At 39.8% G+C, this 25,244-nt stretch overlaps 1 protein-coding gene across 1 annotated transcript in view; it reads left to right on the top strand.

Moving 5' to 3' along the window:
- Window positions 1-25,244, top strand: part of LOC109629249 (guanine nucleotide-binding protein G(i) subunit alpha-2) — a 47,040-nt gene that overhangs the window by 800 nt on the left and 20,996 nt on the right. The gene's annotated exons all lie outside the window — the stretch shown is intronic.

Here is a 25,244-nt window from a genome sequence, read left to right as displayed (position 1 = left end):
GGGTTAGACATGGCATAGCCTGGTTGATAATGATTGGGGCTGCTGTTTGGATAGAGGGTGAACAGCCCTGACTGTTACCAGCTTACACACACATAGACAAACACCTGTTTGGTGGTTTGAAAAAATTACACTTTCCCAGGGTTCAAAATTCATTCCTGGCTCTTTGTATCTGCTACATACAGGATGCATAGCTCTTGAGTTCAGTTTCCTAAATAGCAATATGTGGGAGCCAGGATATGACGTATGAATTTCCCTGCTGAAAACACAGTGGTATTCAGCATGTCAACACTGGTGCCAGCCCCGATTGCCTAAAGTTCTTGAATCTCGTCTTTCCAAGTTGACATCTTCCTCGCTGTCTTTTACATGCATGGCACCTTAGTTAAGTTTATGTTAACTCTTTCCTCAAAGTCTTGATATTGAAACCACATTGACAACTCGTCTGCTACTTCCCACATTCTTACCCATTTTTTGTATAGAGCTACCATTTTAAACTGACATACTATTTATGGCTATACAAAGAAAGGAAGCAGCTCTTCTTAGTAGCTGCAAAACAAGTAATTCATATGAATTAAAAGTTGACATCAGTAAACCCCTGCACCAGTGATATGTTTTGCCTCATTCTCATTGATTAACTCTCCAGAAGCTATTGCCTCAAGGGAATCAATGCAATTTTCTAAACTAACACTGAGTCACTTTGTTAGCATAGACAGTGATTTTTATTGAGGACAGCTTGCTGAACATATGCTCAGGTTTAAAATGATATTGATCTTGTTGAGAAGATGAATCCAAGGGAACTAGAAAGTTGTTCTCAGATGGTGTTCTCTGAATCGTTAAAATTATGGTCTATTAACATATGATGTGTCAGAATGTTAATTTACACCTAGGCAGTACATTGTTAGGGGCATAATCTCGGGAACTTTCGTGGGGCCTTTTATAGACTAATTGTAAGTGAAATATTTTACAATATGCTCAATTTCCTTTCGATAGTGTGTTTGAATCTGAAATAATTAATGTATTTTAATGTATATAGTACCTAGTAACAGTGTAATGGGCTGATTTGTCATCCTCATTTCTAACAGAAAACAGAAAACTCAGCTTCAATTGATGAGAAACACAAACCGTGTTCTTTTTCTCTCCCCTGGGTCTTTAAAGAGACGTCTGCTCAAGTTCTGCCTCTGTTAGAAGACTAATAACATACTTCGCTCTGTACAGCAGGTTTCATATCGGTAATTACACCATGGTGCAGTGTGTGAGGTTTGAGAGAAATTATAGGACAGGTCTGAATCTGTGCCGTGGGTGCGTGAATTTGTGCGTAAAGACTCACGTCATGCAAGCAAGAGTTTTCCCTTTGCTTGTGCCCTATGAAATATAAATATTTGGATCCAGATATACATCTGGAATGCCTTGTGGAGAATTTCTGGTCTCGTACAAAGTTAAATTTAAATTCCAATTAACGAAATGGTAAATGCAGTTGTGCATTCATAATACCCTCAAGATTTAAAACTCATCCTGATACTGATTTGGTTCACTTGTTTTTTTTCTTACAATCCTTCTAGTAGACTTTAGTTACTGACAATACTTTGGTTATATTGAATTGGGATTTCTTGGAAAATGTAATCTGTTGAATAAAAATGCAACAACAGTGTAGTCTGTTCAGTAGTTGCATTTGTGACTGAGGTGTCCCTCCAGAGGTGCTACATCATACCTCCAGGTCATCTTCCTCTGTAGTATGTGTTGAAACAGCTGAGACAAATCTCACTGCTACTTCATGACACACCAGTAAAACAGTCAGTCCAATGTAGCATGACCTTTAAATTCCAGTCCCTGTGTCCTTACTAAAGAAAACTCTAGAGACCCCGAGACAATTTGGAAGGACGAGCCTTGTTTCTACTTCCAGGCAGAGGCAGATATGATGGATCCCTTTTAGAATCAACTCTGAATCACTGCCTTCCTTCAACAAGCTGAGGATGTCTAGCCACAAAAAGCTTAATCAAAACACTGGTATTTCATCTCTTACCTGGTTTGAACAAATTCAATCAGGAATCTCCCAGGTTGTCTAATCATGTCTCACAAAAAAAAGAGAGGCTGTATCACATTTTTTTGTCTTGTTAGTTCTCCCTGGAGAAATCCATTAGTTAATGCAGCAGAGAGGACCTTATACTGCTGAGGCTTAAACATTCATTAACAGGAAGCACTCTTTCACAGGCTTCACTGCTGATTCTTTGACTGACATTTAATCTCTTTCCTGTCACCAGGCAAAATTTTGCAGCTCTCTTTTTGATTGTTGATTTTATTTAGTTTGTAACCTTTTTTCCAGCTTAGCACTTTTTTATAATGCATCACTTTAACTAGGTATTCCCCTGGAATCAATTCTACTTTAGGTCTACTAGATTAGGGTTACGGGCTGTAATGTTCAAACTATGCATTATTAATCTTAAACTGTACATTGGTGCCAACCCTACTTTTTCCATCGGTTTTAATTGCTTTAGCTTTTAGCTTTCGACCCGCCTCCAAATCTGCTGTGACTGGGCAACTGGGCCATTCTATTGTGGTTGGTCATAACAATGGAATTTGTTTTGCTGTAATAGCTGGTAGAAGTCCATTTTTATTTTAAGGGGTTGGGGGCATCAGCGATGGATGCCCGTGCTGTCTATCCATCCAGTGCTACTGTGCCCTGCTTAAACTCTCAGAACTAGTGGTAGGAAAAATCTCTGTATGATTATGATTCACTGTCAACACACACACACACACAAACACACACACACTAATTCTATATAAACCCATTCGCTCAGAGGCTCGATAGGCAATTATGTTATGTAAATGTCAGCATACTAAATGCGTGCATGCAGCCAAGGGCACTACTTCTTAAACAAATATATATTTTTAATATTCTCATTTTACTGAGAATATCTTTGAAATATACTGTAGACCAAAGACATGTGAATTACGGGCGTGCAGTTGGGTATACTTGATATGTCATCTTGAAATGGTAAAAGTGACAAATGAAGGAAAACTCAGACAGTTTTATCAGGCTGTGGCAAAAAAAGCTGATCCTGATCTAGGAAGAGAAACAACTTGTTCTATTTTGAGGGAACCTAAATGGCAGCACTGTTACTCAGCTCCATCGAGGATAGCAGACATGTTGTTTTTTTACGATATATATAAAAGCTGCCCCACTCAATTTAAGACTTAGTTGTTGCTATAGTGTTGAATTGACTTGGATTCCATTACATAGGTCCCTGTAGTTACTGCACATGTAACATTGTATGGCTGACATACTGTTTAGCCTCCAGCTGGCTTTTCTTTTTTTCCATGATCAAAGCATCAGATGGTTAACCTTAAATGAAGGTGGCAGCCACATAACAGTGCTCATGCCATGGGATGGGAAATGTTCTGTTAATGTTTTCAGGCTAAGAATATATTAACTATGTGTAGAGAGGATGTTAAGAGATTATTTAACTTATCCTTGACAGTTGCCAGTTTTTTCCAATCACTGTTTATTATTATGAACCAACATCTACTTTTTTTTAAACCACAGACGAGGAAAAAACACATGATGTAAAACCAGTCATTTTCTCTTCCTGTTTTACATCTGGAGTCTTGTGTGTGAGGATGCTCTCTCATTAATCTGCATTCTTGCTCAAGCCTTGGGCATGAAAGTGGGAAATGTAGGAGCAGTTTTTTGACATACGGTCTCCCATTAAAAAAACAAATAATAATAATTTACCACTATATAATGGATATTATTATTACCCTTGTCATGGGGTTATTCTTTTGCCCCGGTCTGTTTTTATGTTTGTCAGTAAGATTTTGATAAAATACCTTGAAAAATCCACGGTGGAATGATAGGGGCATGCGGCAAGTAAGAGCCTGTTTGATTTTAAGATAGAGCCAGGAATTCCTTTTGAGGATATTTCCAGGATTCAGAACATGTTCACCAATTCCCAGGAAACAATGACTGGATCTTGATCGAGAAAATCAGCAGATTTAGAGGACTGATATCTACGGGTGTGAGCAATTTGGTGAAGCTTGATTGAATTTAAAAGGGACTGTTGGGCCTTGGCAGAGGTATGTGCTCTACTGTGTGCCATTTTGTTTTCAATGCTTCTGCAGAAACACTGAGTACTATCTAACATCTAGTCTGAAATTCAGTTGCCTTCATTTCTCTGAAATGCTTTGATCCTTCTAAAAGCCTGGCACTGCAGATACATCACTGATCAGAGAAAAAGAGGACCTCTCTTGACTAGCAAAGCCCTTGCTACCAGTTGAGGAAGCCATCCATCTAAGGAGGGTTGAGCTGGGAAACCTGAGCTACAGCTACTGTGATAGTATGGTAAGAGACGCAGCGAGCTGGATCCTCTCTCTGATCTGATCCCATTAATATTACTTTGCCAGTTGGTGATTAGATGGAAAAAAGCTTGTAATTCAAGCTGCTGCTGTCAAACCCAATTCCTTCTGATTAGAAACTGGGAACAAGCACACGTAGTTACTTAAGAATTCATCCTTTATAATAAAGTAGATTTCTTGTAGGATATTTTTAATCTCGTACTTAATGAAAGAGTTGCTGCACATTGTTGCCCAAATGTGCACAGTCCAGCACAGTCACCTATTTACTGTAGATAGTCATGTTTGATGACTACACAAGGTCAGCCCATGTGGTCAGTACTGCACAGACACTGAGCTCCTCCCTCTTATTAAAGTCAGTAGAGTCATTTTAGTGGGTGTCATGTGTAATTACTGCAGGCTGAATATGGAGACCTGCTTATCTCTGGAGATTCACACTGACCTGGTCCACAGCAACGCCTGTGTGCCTGCTCTGGCACCAGAGGACACTTTCACAGCTCCATAGGAGATCTCATTCGAGCATCATTTATTCAGCAGCTGCATTCTAACTGATATTTACAACAACTACCATGGGCAAAATGTGCCAATTCTCTGAGATTTATCAAGTGAGCTACAGACCTATGTTTTTTGGTGACTTGACCTTGTTTACTCAACAGTCTGCACCACACTGCTGCCCAATTAGCTGTGTGACTCACTGGATTGCAGACCCGCGAGTTTGTGTGTATGTGAACGGTCTGGATGTCCTGCAATTACAGGGAAAGCTCTCAAGATAAAGCCTGCTCCTGCAGTCTGAGTGTCAGTGCAAGTCCACAGGGACCAGGCTGCACTATCCTCTCTGCTCTGGAGGCACTGATAGCTTCGAAAATCCCCCACCACTGCCTGAATTCCCACCTCTGCACAGACCTTATATCTATGCTTTGTTCTGCAACTATTCCTGCTGTTTTAAAACACTGTGTGCATTCATAGATACAGACAGCAGCAAAGAGATCAATATTTTCCAGAGGAAAGGTGGTAGATCGCCTTAAGGTGCGTGTATGCATTGACTGTGATGAGTGCAGCCCTCCTGAATCATCTTGGCCTTGTTAACCACAGAGCCTGTGTATGGAGACAGCACCAGATCATGAGTATGATTCAGTGTGAACGCCCTTTGCCTCTGATAATGTGTTTAGGAAGTAGATACTGCAACATGTAGACTTGCAGACAGCCCTGCACAGACACAGGAACTGTTGCAAAATGCAAAGTTGTCTGAGTGAGACATGGAGAAGGATGCAAGCAAAGAGAAAGTACCTAAAAACTGTGTTTGCACGTTTATTTAGCATGAATGATTTGACCAGTGAGTAGTGTATTCAGTCTTTCTTCCATAATGCACCCTAGGGACAGAAATGTGATTGATATTATTCTGTAAAACTCACACAATGCTCCCTGTAATGCTGCTTTTTCAGCTATGGTCCTGCAAATACACAATTCTCTCCTCAAGTTCATGCCCCCCCTTAACATCACCAGAAATGTCAAAGTTCCCCTGTTTATATTGTTTACATTTCCCTAGTGCCTTTTGGCAGCAAGGCGCGCTGGGTGGGTGCTCTTTGTCTGACCATGTCATGAAAAACACATACAGTAAACTATTATCCCCTCTCTCCTCTCCCACAATCCATTTCCTTCTGGTTGCTATTATAGGAAATTATCTCACTTCAGTTCCCTTCCATCCTTGTAGTCATTTTTCTGCACTGGGGGTCTGGTGCTCCTCAGCTCTCTTAGGTTCCAGCCTATATATATGTTCAAGGAAGCGTAAATACAAATGTCAAAATGTTAGCCACCAAAAGAAAATGCCAATGGAGGCTGTGACTCTGTGATACACTGTACTCTATTGCAGTATTTGAGGGGGAAGTGTGCAGCACTGCAGGTGGGGATGAAAAGAAAAGGGTGGGTTTAATGTGAGACAGAAAGCTCATGAGATAAGTGAGGATTGTAGCAGAGAGTGGCTTACAGTTCATATTTAACAGAGTGGAAGATTGAGCTTGTCCTTGATCAGCAGAATGGATTCATACAATCAATGCTATCACTGCTGCCCAGGGTTTGACCCTCTCTATCTCTTTATATATATATAGTGGCTGTTTAAATGTGTTCTAGTGGTAGAGAAAAGATTATTTCTATCTGATGAGAAAGAAAAGCAAAATTTGAGATTTCTTGCAGACAGAAGTGCTGTTCACCAAGATGCAGAGTTGAAATGCCTGTAATCTCTTTCCTCAGCACTGTCCTACCTCACTCCTCCAAAGTTTTCCCATTACCAGACTTTTAGGCCCTCACTGTCTCTGTCAGTGCTGGCTTTTAGCTGCTGCCTGCTTCTGTTAGTGTTCGTCTGAGTTGGCTGCTGCAGAGAAAGTACACTGGCTGAGGTGCCTAACATAACATGAACAGCAGGACCCGTGTTAAGGTGATAGATGGTGGGGATAGTTAGATGTCACACTTGGAGTGTTTTTTTTCCCAGGGTGCTAACGGTGACATTGTTGTGACAGCTGTGTTATGGAGACTGTAATTGAGAGGTCAATATGTTTCAGCCTGTCCTCAGTCCTCCCCTGTGTGACAACTGAACAAATAAAATCCATACACATCACTTCACACACTGATCTAGAGTTTTTCTCTTCAGAACTTTTGACATATTCTCATTAAACTTAACCCTAAATTATGTTTACAGTAACATCTGATGGATTCAGATGCAGTTTGTATTAGGTCATTTAGATAAAACCCTGCTGCCTATGAGGTTTGGGTTTGTGAAAAGGAACAACACGTTTATCTTGCACAATATTGGTCATATGTTCACTGATTCATTATACTGATATTCTTTAGCCTTTTATAATGAAAGTATTGATTAGGAGCAGTGTACTGTTACACCTCTTCCAGCAGCTACAACTTGTATTGCATTCAGTCCACCCAAACAGACATTCACAGTGCTGTGGAGCCGAGTGTGCTGAGAGTGATCATGTTCACTTTGATTTATTTTTTCCAATCAAAGCTTATTTACAAACCATTAACTGGCAACATTAATGAGTTTCTGTGGTACATAAAAATAAACACCAACACAACATTGTGATATTCACATATCACACACACCGGGCCTAGACACACTGTTATCCATTAATTATCTAGATGGTGTCAGCTCTCCATAGTCTTTATATGTCCTGCCACAGTTTCATAGTGAACACATTTTTTTACCCACTTCCCATATGTTTAAAGACCTCTGAGTCAGTGTTAAAGAGCTCTTAGTTAGTGTTTAGTGCATTAGTTCATCATAGAGCTGTACACAGTACATTGCTTTCTCTCTCACCCCCTCTTTCTCTTACATTATTACACACTGACCTGTGTGTCAAAGTCAGACCAGCTATTGGCAGCTATTGGAGGAAACATGCAGTGGCCCAATGATCTTTCGAAACATCCATTAAGGTTTTACTGTTCTTGGGAGGCAAGCAGAACTTTGCATAATACCTGCCCTCTCTTGTCACTGTGGTGTGCATAAGAATGAACTGCGTTCTGTTCAGTGGACAATCGCAGTAAACAACCATCATAAACAGGCCAGGGCAATCTCAGTCCTCAGCACAGCGGACAGTTTGTCTACTGGTTTTTATTCAGAACTAGCAGTATGTCGTCATTCTGTGAGTTTAGCCTTGTAAACAGTCTGTTAACTGTGAGATCCATGGCTTTTTAATGCTTTGTCTTATTGCTCTGGCCACACTTACAGCTGAATGACCTCAGCTAATGGCACAAAAAGACATGTGTTGGTGCTCTGAAAGTGATTCGTGCCAAAAAATTAGACTTGAGTTGTGAAGAAAATATAGTATTTCTTCCTGACAAATTGTGTTACTTCAAAAACCCTGTGTTCGCCTTCCAAAACCAGTCAGTTTCCTTCTGTTCAGCACATCATGATCCTCTGTGGATGCAAGTGATTTCACGCTTTTCAAATAAGAAAGGCCCACATGGAGCGGAGATTGAGACCACAACCATACTTTCTTTAGCTCATTTTCATCATAGGGTTTTCTATGTCTTTCTTACTGTAGTACCATTTTGTGGTTGCAAACTGTGTTGCAGATAGAATTGACATCATTTCCTGGTTCACCCACCCCCACCCCCTCTTTCTTCCCTTAAGCTGTCACTTCCTCTTTCAGATGGCTGCATGTAAAAAAGAAGTACATTTGTGTCTTTTGTTCAGTGGGTTTAGGAAATCAGCACAGCTATTCTGTGACAGTGATGTCTGGTTCTGATCCTCTGACTGTTGGCACCACTATCTGTTACATGCAACAGTGAAGCCCTTAAACAAGTCCACCTTAAAGATTTTGTACATTTAACACAGTGTACTCCCTCCCCCTCTTTCTTTTGTAATTTTCTTGATGGCGGTATGAACAATCCTCATATGTCAGAGCATAAATGCCAGTGACAGATATCACAGTAAGAAAATGACTTTAGCTCGACACACTCATTAATTGGTTGAGTGAAATCTATGACACTTGTAGTTATAACTCATCTTTTAATCATAATACTCAGTCAGCATTGGTATGTGTCTGAACACACCCCTCGAGTTGAGAGGGATTTTTGGAAAGAATGTTGTAGAGACATAAAATATGTTTGTACTTTGGTGTGTTGTTTTGTTTTCCACCTCATAAAAAAATAACTCTTAAAGCTGCAGGGTCTAATGGAGAAGTGTGTAGGACCCCATACCAAGATCTATAAATAATCCTTACTACTGCAGGCTGAGCTGTGCCACTTGTAATTGTGTGTGCGTGTGTGTTATGGAGGGCTTTCATGTGTAAAATTTGACATGTGGGAGGCTGGCGGACTTTGAATATAAAACAATTCTACTTTAAAATGAGCTCAGAAACTTTCCCATGAGGGATTTGTAGGTAAACAGGCACGTTAAAATGCATGGTAACCTTTACGATTATGTTCTCTGTAGCTGTGAGATGAAAAAGGGATTCAGTCTATGTGTGATGCTGACTTAAAGGTACAGTGTGTAGAACTTTGTGATATCTAGTGTTGAAATTGCATCTTGCAGGAACACAAACTAACTCATACATATGCAACATCAGGCTTTTAACAGATAATTTTGGTGGAAGTGACTGAGGCTTTATGAAGAAACTTACATGTATTTTGAAAGGATTTCACATGAGTTTTCCAGTTCAAGGGAAACAGTAGAAAACACTGACTCAGCACCTGCCAGAGGCTCAAAGATGGTTTTAATCAGAGCTGCTGGTAAAGTGGGAGCTGCTTTTTTCAGAGGGAAAGGGCGGCACGTCTCCCACTATTCCCCAAGGCCAGCCTGAGCACCCGAGTGGAGAATGTGTGTAGTACACCGGTGGTCAGCATGACTATCAATAGGGTTTATTTAAGTGAAAATAAACTGGTTAAATCTACCTTTGTCACTCTTGTCCTTTTCTTCTTCCCCTCCCTCTCACCTTGCGCTGAGGCTGTACCCCGATATACTCACTTGCTCAGGCCAGGTGTCTCCTCTTCCTGTATCCGTTGTTTTAGATTTAAAAACCCTGCCAAATCATTCATTTGTGACTTCACAACATTGCAGAGGTTGCACTAAGATGCATGTTGTGAAAATACTGTGGGGTGATATTCATGTTTACTACAGGCCATCTCAGCTATAACTGGTAACAGAAGAGTATGCGTAAAAACCCATTTGTTCTCTGTACACTTATAGGGGAAGAAAAGCTCCTCTTTAAGCTTATAGTGAAAATAACTTCCAGAGGCTAAGTACCCTATTCCCTGTGTTTTTTGTTCAGTTCAATGTTCAGCTATAAACCCATCGAGCTCACAACTGTGGGAAATTCCCAGGGGAATTAGTTTATTGGTTCTCCTCAGAGTTACTTTCCATGGATTGATCTCACCAGTAATGTTAAACACTGTGTTACCACACCAACTGAAACAGCTCCGAATTTCCAGCATGTCACTTAATACTGTTTTCATAGGATCTTAAGAATTTCAATAAAACTAATTAGATTACATTATTTGCTGTAAATCCTAATGAGAAACTACATCAATTCCCAGTATTGCATTATTCCCACTAAATTCTTTTAATTCTGACTCTGGATGTTTAACTGTTTTTGCACTTTCCACTTAAATAACTCAAATTGCAACAACTGTGCCAATGGCTTGAAGAGCTGTGTGCCTTCCATTCCTACCACAGTTGACGAATGTTGGTGAGCCGGAGGTTAGGAAAACTAATAAGTAGAGCATATGATAGTCTTATCCACATTATTAAGAATTCCTTCCCACAAACAGGCAAGTTCATTGTGGTTGTGGTAACAGCCTACTTGTGTTGGGGTAATCACAGTCCTTACATGCTGACAAAAGGAAAATAACAATATCAGCCAAGGAGATATCAGTCTGTGTGTGCCCACCATCTGGAAGAGAGAGGGAATGAAAAGTAGAAATTGTGTTTAACAATGCCACACTTCTCCCTCTTCTTTCAGATGTAAACATAAGTTATTTCCTGACATGGACTGTTTACTTTTCTCAAGTGAAAAATGCAGCAAGAGATTGTCCGGGGTCACAAAAGGGATGCGATGGGGTGGCACCTGGGTAGAAAATGCAGGAGGCAGGTCATGACGTTCAGCTGTTTTTGTTTACAGCACATCAACAGCACTTTATCGACAAAGGCTAAAGAGCTTTGTGTCTCTACTAGTTGTCATCTTTTTTTCATTCAGAGATATTTGTGTTCTTCCAGTTTCACATCTGTTACATGTTAGAAACGTCATCAACACGCCCACTTGCTTACTTTGAATTTGCCGAAATTTTCTTGCTGTATTTTCACTTTCTGGACATTTCACTAGGTTGCTGGCAGAAAAAGTTCCAGAAAATTCAGTATGTGTCTATAAACAACTGCAATCAGCTCGGTATGGTCTGATGCATAGGTTATTAAAAGTCACAATAACACACAACTCAACCATCCATTTTTATGACTCTCTCCTTTCATTTTCAACCTTTGAACTTCTGGGGCAAGATCTGTAGCTGGAGACAGACTGGATAATTATATGGGACTGTGACAGGAGCCGACCGGAAGATTTCACTGAAGTTGAGTTGACAGTCAAAGAAACCCACTTTAGGTGCTTGTTTATGCTGCAGGATTGTGTTTTGTTTTTCACTTCACACTTTTGTGCAGCACCCTGAGACAACTGTTATATAAATAAATACATTTGAAATTTGATTGACTTCTTAGATAAAAAACTGTTAAGCAGTGTTGGGATAAATTACTTATCTTCGCAGCATTAATGGGGGAACTACTGAATCAATCAATAAGATAAGGCTCGTCCTTTAATGACCTATAACCCTCACCAGTGTGTAAGTGTTTTTATAATGGTTTAATTTAAAATGTTTCTGTTGAGTTTATCTTTAACACATGAGAGACAACAGAGTGTTTTTTGTTGATATTATTGCCCCAAGTTACAGATTTTATCAGCGTTTCCACTGCAGCTCTGGATACTTAACTCAGTGGCCAAGGGCAAAGTTAGATGTTATCGCATTCAGTCAAACCAACAGTGAAACAAAACAGAGAAAAACGTATATGTGTCCCTGAAGCTTTTCCCCTTAATATTTCAGTGTTTTGAGTCTATAGGTCGATGTCAGTTTCACCTTATCATTTGAGGAGATAATTTTGTGTTTATCTCAGACTAATTAGCATGGAGGTTTCAGATAAGTAGCTCTCTTTTAAGGTGACTCTAATGTCAGACAACCACCGATGCCCTGTAGGAACAATTGAACCATAATTAGCTTTTACTCACTGGAGAGATTTGCTCCTTTCATTTCAGCTTAATTATTGGCTTAGTTTTGTTTGCTCAAAGCTGAAGCTTTAGCTCTGTATTAGACTGCATTAGGCCTTTATTGTTCTGGCACCATTCCTTGGCCAATAAAAGCACATCTTTGTCTTTGTAGTCGGTGCTTGCTCCAAAAGTAAACTAATTATACTTAGTTTAGTTTTACTTGTATGTCTGTGTAACTGTGTGATGAGTAATAGTTGTAGCAATTAGAAACTGATTACTATAGATGTTCTCTCCAGTGAAGAGCAGCAAGAGAGTTCTACTTTATACATAATTAAACTGCATAACTGTGCAGTTCTCAGCTAATGATCTGAGCAATACCAGTCTACACTAGTGTCCTGAGTTGTGTTTATAGTTATATATAGTTATAGTGTTTTTATTTTTGGGTTGGGTACAGTCGACATTTGAACTTATATGTTACTGGTTCATAAAACTCGGTCCCCAACAGTTGGTTCTTTACTCTCTCTGTTGGTGTAATTTTATGACTTAAATTTCTCCATTCCAGTGTAATTCCGTCAGTACTCTTAATATGACCATGTTTGGTAGCCAGCCCCAATGAATCTTACACTTCGACAGAACTCTGACAGGTAGTAGGAATTCAAGGTCAGTTGCTCAAGGCCTTTTCAACATGGTGAAACGTGTTTATCAGTGGTGAGTTTGCGTGTCTGCAGCAGAAAATCAGTCTTTGCTCTTGTAACATCAGCTGGCCTTCCAAAAAAGCTATGCTTAAAAACTGCTAAATTGCCCATCTAGTGTCGATAGCATTTGAGGATGTTAAGTTGAAATCAGGTAGGTAAAACAGACTCTTTTCCAAGCGTATGTTTAAATTAGTTGTTGCAAACTTGTGCAAAAAAAAGAGACCTAGCAGAAAAAATTTGCAGCAGCAGTGGCAGGAAAAAGAGTGATGCCTGAGGGAAAGAGGGCACGAGTTAGCAGACTGAGAAAATGGTTAAGGATGGGGGGCCTGTAAGCAAAATCCTCAAGTTGGAGCAAACCAAAGTGCAGCTGAGCCTTTGGCAGGGACACAGCACTGAGGGCTTTATTGTGATTTGTAATTATGTGGTTTTCTGCTGGGCCTCAGTTTGGTTCGCTCCCACACTGAGGCTCTTTTTAGCCAGGGAATACTGAGTAGGAGAACAGAGAGAGGGTGGGGCCATGGTCACTATTTCTGCTAAACCAAGAATGAGCAGACATGGCTGGAGCTTCACTGGAGTGTTGAAATCGAGCCACGCAAAAACCGTCCGATTTACATTTAAGTGCGTACTTGACTTGTTGGATAGTAAATTGGCAGCTTTCCTTTTCCTCATCGTTTCCTTTGTGGGAGGAATATGTCTAAGGTTGTTACGATGTTTAAACTGGACAACTGCACATTCTAAGAAAATTGAGTTGGAAGTCATGAGCTGAATAAATGATTGAGTGTCTTGAATGAAAAGTGAGCTAGTATGGGTTAAAAAAGCAAACCAATAGGTTTCTGAAGAGGAACACGTATTAACATTAAAAACAAAGATGTGAAAAAGAACGGAAGTGACAAGTTTAGGCTGCACACGAATAGGAAAGAAAGTGGATGATTGACGGGTGGTAAACGAAGGAGGTTGAGGAGAGAGCAGAGGTGATAACAAAGTGTTAGAGTGTTGAATTGCCGAGGTGCATATTTTCCTGTCAGTCGGTGCCTGAGCTGTGCCAGTTAAGTTGAAGAGCGGCTGTACTGGGATCAGTTTCACAATTGGGCACAGCTTCATTAGAAGCCTCTCTCTCTTCTGTTTATTCCCGCATGCTCCTTTTAATTGCTGAATTCTGAAATATCCTCTGGTGTTTGTTATGATTTATTTTGTATCGACCTGACTTTTTCAACAGAAAATCCCTTTTAAAGAGCTGTTCTTAGTTTTAGTTTTAAGTCAAACGTGCTGTGTATAGACAGTGAGTCAGAGCCTTTCTGTGTTTCTGTTTCTCGATCACTCTTTTCAGAGTCTGCCCTTAAAAGCATACTGAGCCAAAGGCAATGCATTGACTCAAGCCTGACCACAGACTACTAGTTATGGCAGGTTGATTTCCTGTTTTTCTGCTTTGTTTCTACCTTCATGAAGCATTGCACACATTTGAACCTACAACACTCAACAAAGACATCTCAAATCAGATTCAGAAGGAAAGTTTCCATTCAATTCAGCTCTCCATATTGCCAGAGGATACTTTTGTTTCATTTGGCTCTGTTTTTTTTTTAGATCTCTGTTCTTCAGGCGTGAAAAATGGCCTGCCTGTTACACTCCGGTTTGATTAAAGACTGTGGTGAAATGAGGCTTCAAGACAATGGAGGATTCAGTGCTACATCGCCGTGGGGGATGGCCTCTCCTCTTTCTCCAGTGGACCCTAAATACAGCTTTCCCCCATCTTTTCTGGAGAACTCTTTTGTTAACATTGTCACTTCTCAATTACAGTCCAGCTCAGCCCAGGCACATGTTAAATCCTGATGTTTTCCAAGCTCGGTGTCTCACTGTTTTTTTTGGCCCAGTCTTGTGTAGTGGTTCAGGAGCAAAGACGAGGTAATTTGGGTTTGCAGTCTGGGAAACGCAGGGAACAGCAGTGCTTGTTATGAGCTGTAATGTCTAATTTTCCGACGATTGTCTTAACATGGTTTTAAAGCTGATTTTGCAGATGCTACACATTGAAGGGTAAAATGATCCAGGGCAGTGTGTTATTGATTTGATGGATGTTTCAGTCAAGCAAAGATGATGACGTTGAAGAAGCAGTCTTCAACTATGGCAACTATGACACTTTATGTGTGTGTGTATGAATACAAGCAGGGGGAACAGGAAGGGCAGGGCAGGGACTGTTCAGCGTGTTTCCTGTGAGGCAGGAAGTGAGCAGGGTCAGACCACAGACGCACTATGAGTTGATGCTCTGAACTGCTGCTGCCAAAGTCCAAAATAAACAATCTATTGGAGCATCACTCCTCCCTCTGATTTAATTCTTGGATATGATTTGACTACTTCATTCAGTTTCATTCTTACTGTCCAGTCAGCACAACTACTTACGGCTGCATGAAGCCTTATATCATTGTCTCTTTTTTCTCCTTAGACCTTAACAATGTCATAAATTACAACGATCGCTGGTCCCTGGAAACACCTGTGTTCAGGTTGATCTTGCCACAGAAGGGTCTTAACCGTACAACAGAAAAAGGAACCTGACATGTGTGTGATCTTGAACGTGATCGTTAACATGAAAAGATAATTAAATGAGCAGAGAGATGGATGGCTCAGCTGTTAGGGTCTTGTCGGTTTACACTGACATTAAGCACTGGTTTGGATATGTGCTTCATTGATTTCATGAAATATGGTGACATGTGCCTATTTCTGAATTACAAATAAGTAGATAATCTACTTGCTGTGCTGAAGACGGGGGTACGCCTGGCCTGTTTATGAGGGATGATTATTGTGATTGTTGTGCCCACTTCACTGTGCACCGGAGTGACGTGAGCAGCCAAGGTCTGATTGCCTGTTGAGGATGGTAAAAACTTTACCAATGTTTTGACCATCACTTATGCGTTGATGCTGCCAGCTTTGCTATGCAACATTTATTCAGTTGGCTGTTTGTCCAGGGGCAGACCTTTTATTCAGTGACATTGAAAGGAAAAATGGAGCAATACATTGCAGTGTTTCCCCGCAGGAAAAGTGTCAGTCAAGGTGGTGAGCAGGGGGTGGAGGCGTGACGCCTGTTGGAGCGGGGGGGGGGTTGTTAACTTCCAGCAGAGAGAAATAAAGAAACCAAACTTTGTAGCACACATTGATTATTTGGAACTATGCAGTTATATATCCCAATACATAACTGAACAGACAAAATATACCCAGTGAAAAAAAGGTTTAGCATCCTTCAACTCTAGAATCAGCAGCATAGTGAAATATGATGACAGCTGGGTTCACTATTCCACAGTTTCTTCTTGAAAGTGCTTTGAGATGCTATGACTGCTGCAGGTGCTGCAAAATGCTCTGCAGTAGTTTAATATTTCTCTCCAGATTATCTTCAGTTCACTTTGACAGGACATTTTTGCTGGGCTTCAGAGAAGGTTAGGGTTATCAAATGTTTTCAAATTATGTATGATAAAAGGATTCGGAGGTCGTAGAGCTTGTGGAAAACCTAAACCTCTAAACCACTGACGTCTGTTTGACCTTCACAAGGTCAACTTCTGCTATGAGCTCTGACTTCCTGTCGACAGCACCAGAAAGACGAGGGAGATGAGCTCTGTCAGTGTGAAGATGTCTTTTTTTCTGATTCCTGTTTTTTCCTTTGACACAAACTTTCCCAAATTAGCACTGAACCACCAGCATTTTTGTTCTCCTTAAGGCTGAAAGACAGTGGACATGGTGACATAAATATCTAACAAGAATTTAAATTAGTACTGTGGAGGTGACCTTGAGCAAGACAGTTAATTCCTGACCCCTCCACTGGTGCCGTTCAGTAGATCCCTATGTGGTTCATGCTTTGTGGATCTATGTTTGGTAAACAAGGGTCAAAAAGAGCTCAGTTGTATGTACTCAGCAAAGAGACCTTATCTCTACCTTTCCTCTTTGCCATCTAGCCACAGGGCTCTGTCGCCAGGCTGCACTGTCAAGGTAATGTTTTTGTTGTTGACAGTCAACTGTGAGGTATTACTCCTCGGTGTAATAGTGTTAATGAAATAATCTGCCTTGTCTGCTCATATTCGACCCAATGTTTAATGGCAGCCTTCTGCATGTCAGCTTCAGCGAACCGTAATTGTTAATGTGTGGAAAGGTCCAGATAGCTTACGGTTTCAGCTCTCCGGTTACCATGGTGATTATCACTGGAGCAGAGTGTGTTTTGAAAGCAAACAGGTCTGTTTTGGCACTAATACCAGCTGGAAGGATGTCACTGACAGCAATGACGGTCACTGCGTGTGCCTGTTTGTGTGGGTTTTTAAAAGTAAATTTATGATCTGGTTCATAGCTTTGGCTTTGTTTTTCTCATGTTAATGTAGCAATGTGTCATAAATCATGGTGCTCCTTCATGACTCTTCATTTTCAAACTAGTTTCACAAACGTTGCAGACAAAAAATACTAATGACACTGGTCACATTTAATGGGTTTCAAAATCAGGGTTTCTGCAGGGGTCTTAAAAAGCCAAAAAAAGTCTGGATTTAAAGATTCTTTAATACATAAAAATATTGCCCACTTGGTAGGGGTGTAACAGTACACCTTTCGGTCCGGTACGCACGTTTACTAAACAAAGGCAGTGTGGAACTTATTTGTTTGCATACAGGTCTCAAATTCCGAGGGACTACTATAGCAAAAGACCAGATATGCAGTAGGCTCGTGGTCATGGCGGCGGCACTGACAAACAGGAGTTGGAAGACCCTCCTTCAACACTGTCAAGTGCAATGTGGGGCCACTTCAGTTGCAGCTGATATGCAACCGTTCTCTGTTGTTGAAAAGACCAGATATCATAGGGTATCGATGGTTGTTGTCTACATAGCTACTTCAATTTTTGTCAATTACGGGGAAGCATATGTAGTGAGGTATTACCTAATATCTGTCGGACTTCTTGATTTTTAGACCCATTTACCTATTTTACCCTGCAGACAGTAAGAGTTGCTCCTTTCCCTGTGGATTCCTGTCAATAACTGTTAAACTAAAGAATAAATGTGCCACTGATAGTTTCAAACCCTGTGCTAAGATTGTTTAAAAAAAAAAAAATTTAGTAGTTAGAGGACAAATAAAATAAACTGTACCCGTTGGTTCAGAGCTTGTGGGTTACGTGTTAAACTTCTTAGGTTGGACAATGTTGTTTTACTTTTCAATGAGAAAGGACTGAAAAGATCAATAGAAATACTGTCAAGTACTTTTATTTTTGATATCACATTGGTTCAGCACCATTTCAATCTTAAACTTGGCAATTGAATGTCTCTGGCATCATATCTGGTAATTAGTCAGTTACCCAGGCCCATTCTAAACCAGATTCACTAGACAGAGCATCTGTCTGTCTGTCAGCCTGTCTATCCATCTGTCTGTCCCTCACCGTCTCTGACTGTGTCTCTTTCGCTCCCTCTTTTAAGAGTCCAGGGCCATCTCTCTGGTCAGCTGCAGAGAGACGAGCCTGAAAGGAAGTAGCATAAACAAAAGGAAAGCAAGCCAAACAAAGCTGCAGCGAGGCTTTGGTGGACTTGCTGGTTCAGGGGCGACGTGCTCACACAAAGAGCTCTCTGTGAGAGTGGTGGTGCTCCGTATTCTTGTGGAGTACTCGCTCAGTCACACACGCACACACGTTTGCTTCACTATCCCCGTGGGGACAATTCATTGACATAACGCATTCCAGGACCCAACCCCAACCTTAACCATCCCAACTAAATGCCTAACCTTTACCCTAGTACTAAACCTAACATAAACCTAACATAACTCAAACCAGTCCTTTACCCTCATAAAAGTAGTCTGGGCTCATAGGGACTTCCATTTCTGTGCACGAGTGATATAAAAACAAGTATACACACAGCATAGTACGCAGTGACAGGGGTAACACGAGAGCACAATTCTAGTGTTTCACACATGGTTTTTATGGCATATTAACTTTGCTGAATATGTCAGTAAATATCTTAAGTTGCTGTCATGAATTACCTGGACAGCTTTAGGGTCTAGCCCCCTAATGTGTCCTGCCACAGTTTCATATTGAGTTTAAAATTCCTTTTCACGTCTCACACTAACTTAAATGATCTATAATCTATAAAAGTGTTCTGTGCCACTGCTTGATTCGAAATCTATATGCAGCACATCGATTCGTTGAGTCTCTTACTCTCTCTTTTTCGCTCTCTCTAACACACACATCAACAACCCTCTTTTGATAATGTTGCGCTTAGTTATTGACGCTGTAAATCTCTTGCTTGTCATACAAAAGAACAGCACAAGGTAAATAACAGATGGTAGCCGATGCATATTACTCATGTAGCGTTCACATGTATGTGTCATCTGTAGTCTGGACCATATTATGGTCATGAAATGCAGGATTTAAATAAACCATTAGACGGTTGAAGGGCAGAAAAATGTCAGATACAGGTCAGTCATAAAACAGGGTGAAGAACAGGAAAATACACCAGGCTGTAAATAAACAAATCTACATGAGTGTACATGAGTTGTAAAGAAAAGGTATGATCATTAATGTGTTTGTAAGAGTTAACATGTTAAAAGTCACATGGCTGTTGAGAATAGTACACAATTAATCAAGGGTCAGTATGTGAATAGAATATAAATACTGTATGTCTTTCAAAAGGGAGGTCAAGGTGCAGGGTGAGAAGTAGTACAGCACAACTGGACCTGACACAAATTCAGCTTTTAGTTAATATTATATTTTGGATAGAGGTAACTCAAAGTTTTGGATTAAACTCATGTCTTTCACCAGGGCATAAGATTTACCTATATTGATCCTCTGTAGGAAGCACAAGCAATGCAAAAAAACTGTAAAAATATGAATAGAAATAGTATATACAATAAAGTAGAAATAATACTATATATACAAGGGAGTTTTTTTCCGAAGATATGCAATATAAGGATAGAGATCAATCTTGAAATACATTTTAGTGTTTGACTGGGTGCTGTTTCTTGATTTTTACTTTTTCCACACTGACCACTCTGTCCTTCTCAGTTGAAAATGTTTAGAAAGAAACCTTGGGACACAGTGAGAATGTATCTAATAATGTGTTTCTCCTCAATGATGGTAAACAAAGAGACATTTAGAAGCAAGGTTATCTCCTTTGATGGATAAAGTAAAGTAGGTTGTCAATCATTTTTGCTTTAAGCTGTATTTATGATGGATGTAGTTTTTTGGCCCTGACCCGAGTTGTTTGATATTTGGTTGATATAAACTCCTTTCTGATAAAGGTCCAGTGTGTAAGATTTAGGTGAAAGGGAACTATTGGCAGAAATTTAATGTAGAATAATCCTCATGATGTTTTCAGTAGTTCATTTCATCTAAATTGTATGAATTGTAGTTTTCTTCTCCCCAGAAAAGGCCCTTTATATTTAAATACTTTATATTCACATCAAGGGGGTCCTCTCTGCGGAGGCCACCATGTTTTTTACATTAGTCCAGACTGGACAAACTTAACACCTTTTGAGTTTTTATGACAATTAAAGTCTACTACAGTTTCTTTTTCATGTTTGGAAGGAGAGGGTGAGATGAGGGGTGTTCAGCTGCAACATGCAATTTCAACACTAGATAACACATTGTAGCTTTAGTTGATTAAACTGTCTGTGTATCTGTAGACTAGCATCTTGATTTTAATCGGGGTCTAAAGTAGGAAATTTCTGATAAGATAAGATATAAATGAAAGTTCAGTTTGTCAAAACCACCCCTGACAGTGATGAAACGATCCACTTAAACGAAGAAGTCTCACTCAACACACTGTTGTTACAGAGGTTGTTTTCAAAAGGTACTGACAGCAGCTTACACAAACACAAACTGACAGCAGCCACAGACAGCAGCTGAGTTTATGTAGTGACAGTTGATATGACAAACCATGGACAATGTTATTTTAACTGACGACAGCAACACTTAGAACATGTTTAAAAAAGGAGCTGCAGCTGAATGGTTTCTACTCTGCTTTGATAATGATTATGATTGTTGGAGCCCAGAGAACTGGCGTCACTCATCACTGACACCAATGTTTTACATTCGCGATTTCACTGGCTTATAATACAGGTTACTGAACTGTAGAGATCAGTAACACCAAAAAAGTTCTCTTTCCATTTAGAGGAACAGGATGTCACTGGGCCAGCAGTTTTGTAAGCAGGTCGTCAGGCAGCCGTCCACGAGAAATCACTTCTTCTGATAAAACACGAGAAGCTGCTTTAGCTGAATTGCATGATACGTTTTCACACTCATGCTCCTAAATGTATTTCATAGTTGCAAAAAGTATTTTTATTGACCGGTGAAAACTGTTGCAATGTCGAGCCTTGTTCACGGTTTTTTCCCTGCCTACAGTTCAGCACAGTAATGCAAATTAAACACACCCTCTATGTATTTTTCACAGTCCAAGTGAAGAGGAACACTTACAGAAATTCTGTGACTAGAAGTCCAGATGAAACTGTGTCACATGAACCCTAAAATACACACACACACACATACAAACATAAAACATAAAAACAAACATTCTTACTCTGCAGCGTTTATGAGAGTTTGTTAATAAACCAAATTTTAATGTTGAAGTTGGTGCGAGGGAATGATGAACAGATGGCAAATGTCTGTTCAACATTTCAAACAGAGATAATCACAATCACATTGTCAAAGAGAATTGACAGAAATAAAGTGCAACTGTCAGTCACCTCCCTCGAATGATTGAAACCGTTAATGAATCTGCAGAGGAGAGACACTGACTGTGGACCTGTTCAGACAGTTGTTCCTTTAATGCAGATCCTGCTATTTCCTTTAAAAGAACCTTACAATGGCTTTATCAAACACCAAGTGAGAGGCTTGTGGAAGAATGTTTTTTATCCTTATACCTGTAAACATCCATTGTTCTTTCATTATTCTTTTGAATTTTTTCCACTTTCTCTGATGAGATAAACATTTACTTTGATTCAGAACTTTTACTAAGCTCTCCTGTTTGGATACAGTATCTCAAGGAGTTTTTCACTGTCCTCAGTGTTCATTCATCCGCAGCTTTGCTGCGTACACTGGTGGGGGCAGGATGCAGCAGCTCATTGGTCTGCTCAGGGCAAGGAGACTTTCTTGGTTTGTTGGATTCGACACCTGTCTTCAGTCTCCATATCTAAGGCATCCACACCATATAAACCGATTACTTCACAGATCTGGACAAAATGATTATAGATGTTAACAATATATTACAAATATACCCTCCCAGTCATAACCTAGAATATCAGCAGCACTATGCTGCAGAGATTTAAATTAAATTTCTTCATCTTGTGCAGGGTATTCAAAATCTTCAGTGTGGAACTCTGCAATTACATTTGCCTTCATGATATAACAAGTCGACTTGAAGTCTTTCATTCATTGAAGGGTGTCTGCAAAGCAAGTTTCAGCCTGCGTGCTCTCAGGAAAATGTGTGAACTTTTGAGAATCCTCCCATTTCACCCCTCCTCTTTTCATTTCCTGTGCCTTTTTTCATCGTGCAAGTTGAGGTTGCTATAGTAACACATAGACGAAATAAACTTCCTGTCTGTTTCCTGTGGTTAATCTTGGCCTTATTTATACTTTATAATCACTGGCACACATCATAAAATCACCATCTACACGTCATCAATCTGCTTGTTGAGCCAAACTAATTTTCAGAGCCTTCATTTTAAATGTGAATTTTTCATTATGTGTCTCCAGTTTGACAAAAATGTATCTATCAGATTTTGAGCAAAAGCACTGAAAGACTGAGAGTGCTTTATTAATGAGCTGACCTCCAGTTTTGAGAATCACGCAGCATAGCAGCAGGAATACTTCTCTCTATATAGAAGTGGCTGCACAGTGAGTCTAATATTAAATCAGAATGTGTTTACATTATTCATGAGTTAAATGTTAAAAACCTTCCCCCTTCCTAAAAACCTTTGGGCAGTTCACTTCATGAACGTGGAGTATCTCTGCTACTTTAACAAAGTCAGCTACAGTTTTACACATCTAGTCACTTTGTGTAGATAATCTTTGTATTCAGATACAGCTTCACATTAGCCAAAAAGTTACTGCACTGAACGAAAATCAGATTATTGTTGAGTAAAGTATTTTGACACTACCTCGTAGGTTATTGATTTTAAATGACATTTTAGCTTTAACCGAAGAGAAACACTTTGTCTGTTTTCTTGGCCTCTGCTTATATCGTAAAGTCACTATCAAATGTTATTATATATATATATATATATATATATATATTTATATATATCTATTTAATTGATTAATTCACTATGTGGCAAAATTAATCTTAAGAGAGCAGGTTTTATACTCAAGTTAAAACTGGTTTCAAAGTCGAAGAGTGTCATTTAAATGTGATTTGAAATGCTGAGCGATGATGTTTGCTCCGACCATGTCAGGTGCACCGGTCTGGTCACACCTTTCATGTCTGCAGGCTTCAAGGCCGCGGCCGCCTATGATTTCTTCAGGGCTGCGAGAAGGCCAGTCTTCACTGGCAACCTTGGTCGCCTCGTCTGCTCTTTGATCGATGGCCTTTTAGTTTGGATTAATTATGGCAGGCCAGACCAGGAGGCTGGTGATTATTTGGCTGCAGGGTCCACACAAACATATAAGAACCTGAAAATTCAGGATTACATATGGACATTAATTGTATTCAAAGCAGAAGTTTCAGATTATTTGCAAAAGCTTCACTGACTTGAGTTGAATGCAAAGAAAACAAATGCCTACAATGTCATCCGGCAAGAAATCTGGTCACTGTTTTTCTCATTAATATAAACTGTAAACCTCCTACTTCTTATGATACATTTCACTGTTATCAAATAATTAAAACGATAGCCAGTCATTTAATTTGATAGTCATTTAAGTTTACACATGTTTGTGTAAAAGAGGAATTCAATTGTAGCTCATAAAAGCCAGCTGTGGAACAAACACTGTTGAATGAATCACTATATTGTGTGAACTTGTCTGACAGGATACTGTGAAAATATCGATTACAGTTTAATGACTGTTGTATTGTGTAGCAGACTGTATACGCAGGACTTGTGTGTGTAAGTTGGAGGCTTAAACTGAAGTGCTGCTCATTTGCTTTTCAAAGGGGTGATGTTATGTTCTGCAGAATAACATTGTAGTTCAGTTGCATGGCGTTTGTCGCTCAAATTATCATTTCGCAACAGAGACAACTGCCAGTCAAATCATGTTCATTTGAAAGATGACGCAGAGTTAGCTGGTGAACCTGGTTTGTTTTAATCTGGTTATTTCCTGTGTTCTTCTCTAGCATTGCATCAATAGCTAGCATGACACTATTTCACTATGTGAGTTCAGCGTAAGTTCACTGAGGCAGAGCAATATGCTTTTTTTCGAGACTCAGCAATTCTAACTGTCAAAGAACCCTAACCCTAACCCATTTTCTTTATTCTCAAAGTTTCTGTTATTGTAATAAAAAACAAGATTTGTTGCCTTTTTTGAGTTGTTTACTGTGAAATTAATTGTTAAATAATTAAAAAATGCTGAATCAATCACATTCAATCACAGCTTTAATTCAACCTTCATCAAAGAAGTGATTGTACATTCTTTGTCTCTGAAATAGTTGCACAGATATTATATATTCACCTCAGCTTCATTTGACTTATTTTTGAGAATTTTGTTGCCTCACTGCCCATAGCTTTTGTTTCTCGCCAAGTGTTTATACTGTGCTTCTCCCACAGGTCATTGCTTATATTGCGATGCCATAATCCATAATTCATGGAGCCATTTTCTTCCATCTCTGTGTGCCTATACATTTGAATGTGTGTCTGAGTACAAAGGTTAGTGCAGGAGGGGGGCAGGTAATGGATGTATGTATAATGCATCAGCAGTACATTTCCTAGTCGCCCGTTGCCCATGATGCAGCAGATGCCTCCAGTAAGTTGCCATTTGAAGGTGAATAAGAAAGGGTTTTCCTCCAGTAATGTGCATGAGTGAAAGAGTAGTAGCTCAAACACATGCTGTGAAGTATTTCTGAGTAGTGAGTGACTGTGGAGCCAGTGAGAGATGCTCAACCTCCTGGTTTTGTTTCACTGTTTGAACTGAGACTGTAGCTTAAAGGGATAGTTCACTAAAAATGAAAATGCATTTATTATCTACTCACCACTATGCAGATGGAGGGGTGGTTGAAGTGTTTGATTCCACAAAACACTTCTAGAGTTTCAGGGGCAAACAGCACCGCATGAGAATCCAATACATTTAAAGTCAATCACGACTGCTACTTCAAACTTAATAAAACAACAGAAAAAACATAACATGACTCATACTGCTTGTGTGGTGTCATCCAAGTGTCCACAAGCCCCAACATTCATATTCGACTTGAAACGGCGTCATTTACACCATGTTTTAATTCTTAATGTCCGCTGACATCTTCCTATGAGGTGCGTTCATGGACCCTTGGGCACACCATCGTGTGGCTTTGAGGCTTAACCCCTCCATTGG

This window comes from Paralichthys olivaceus, chromosome 2 (assembly GCF_024713975.1).
Source record: "Paralichthys olivaceus isolate ysfri-2021 chromosome 2, ASM2471397v2, whole genome shotgun sequence".
Taxonomy (NCBI): Eukaryota; Metazoa; Chordata; class Actinopteri; order Pleuronectiformes; family Paralichthyidae; genus Paralichthys; species Paralichthys olivaceus.
The sequence above is the reverse complement of the archived record's forward strand: the minus strand, read 5'-3'. Positions and strand labels throughout refer to the sequence as shown.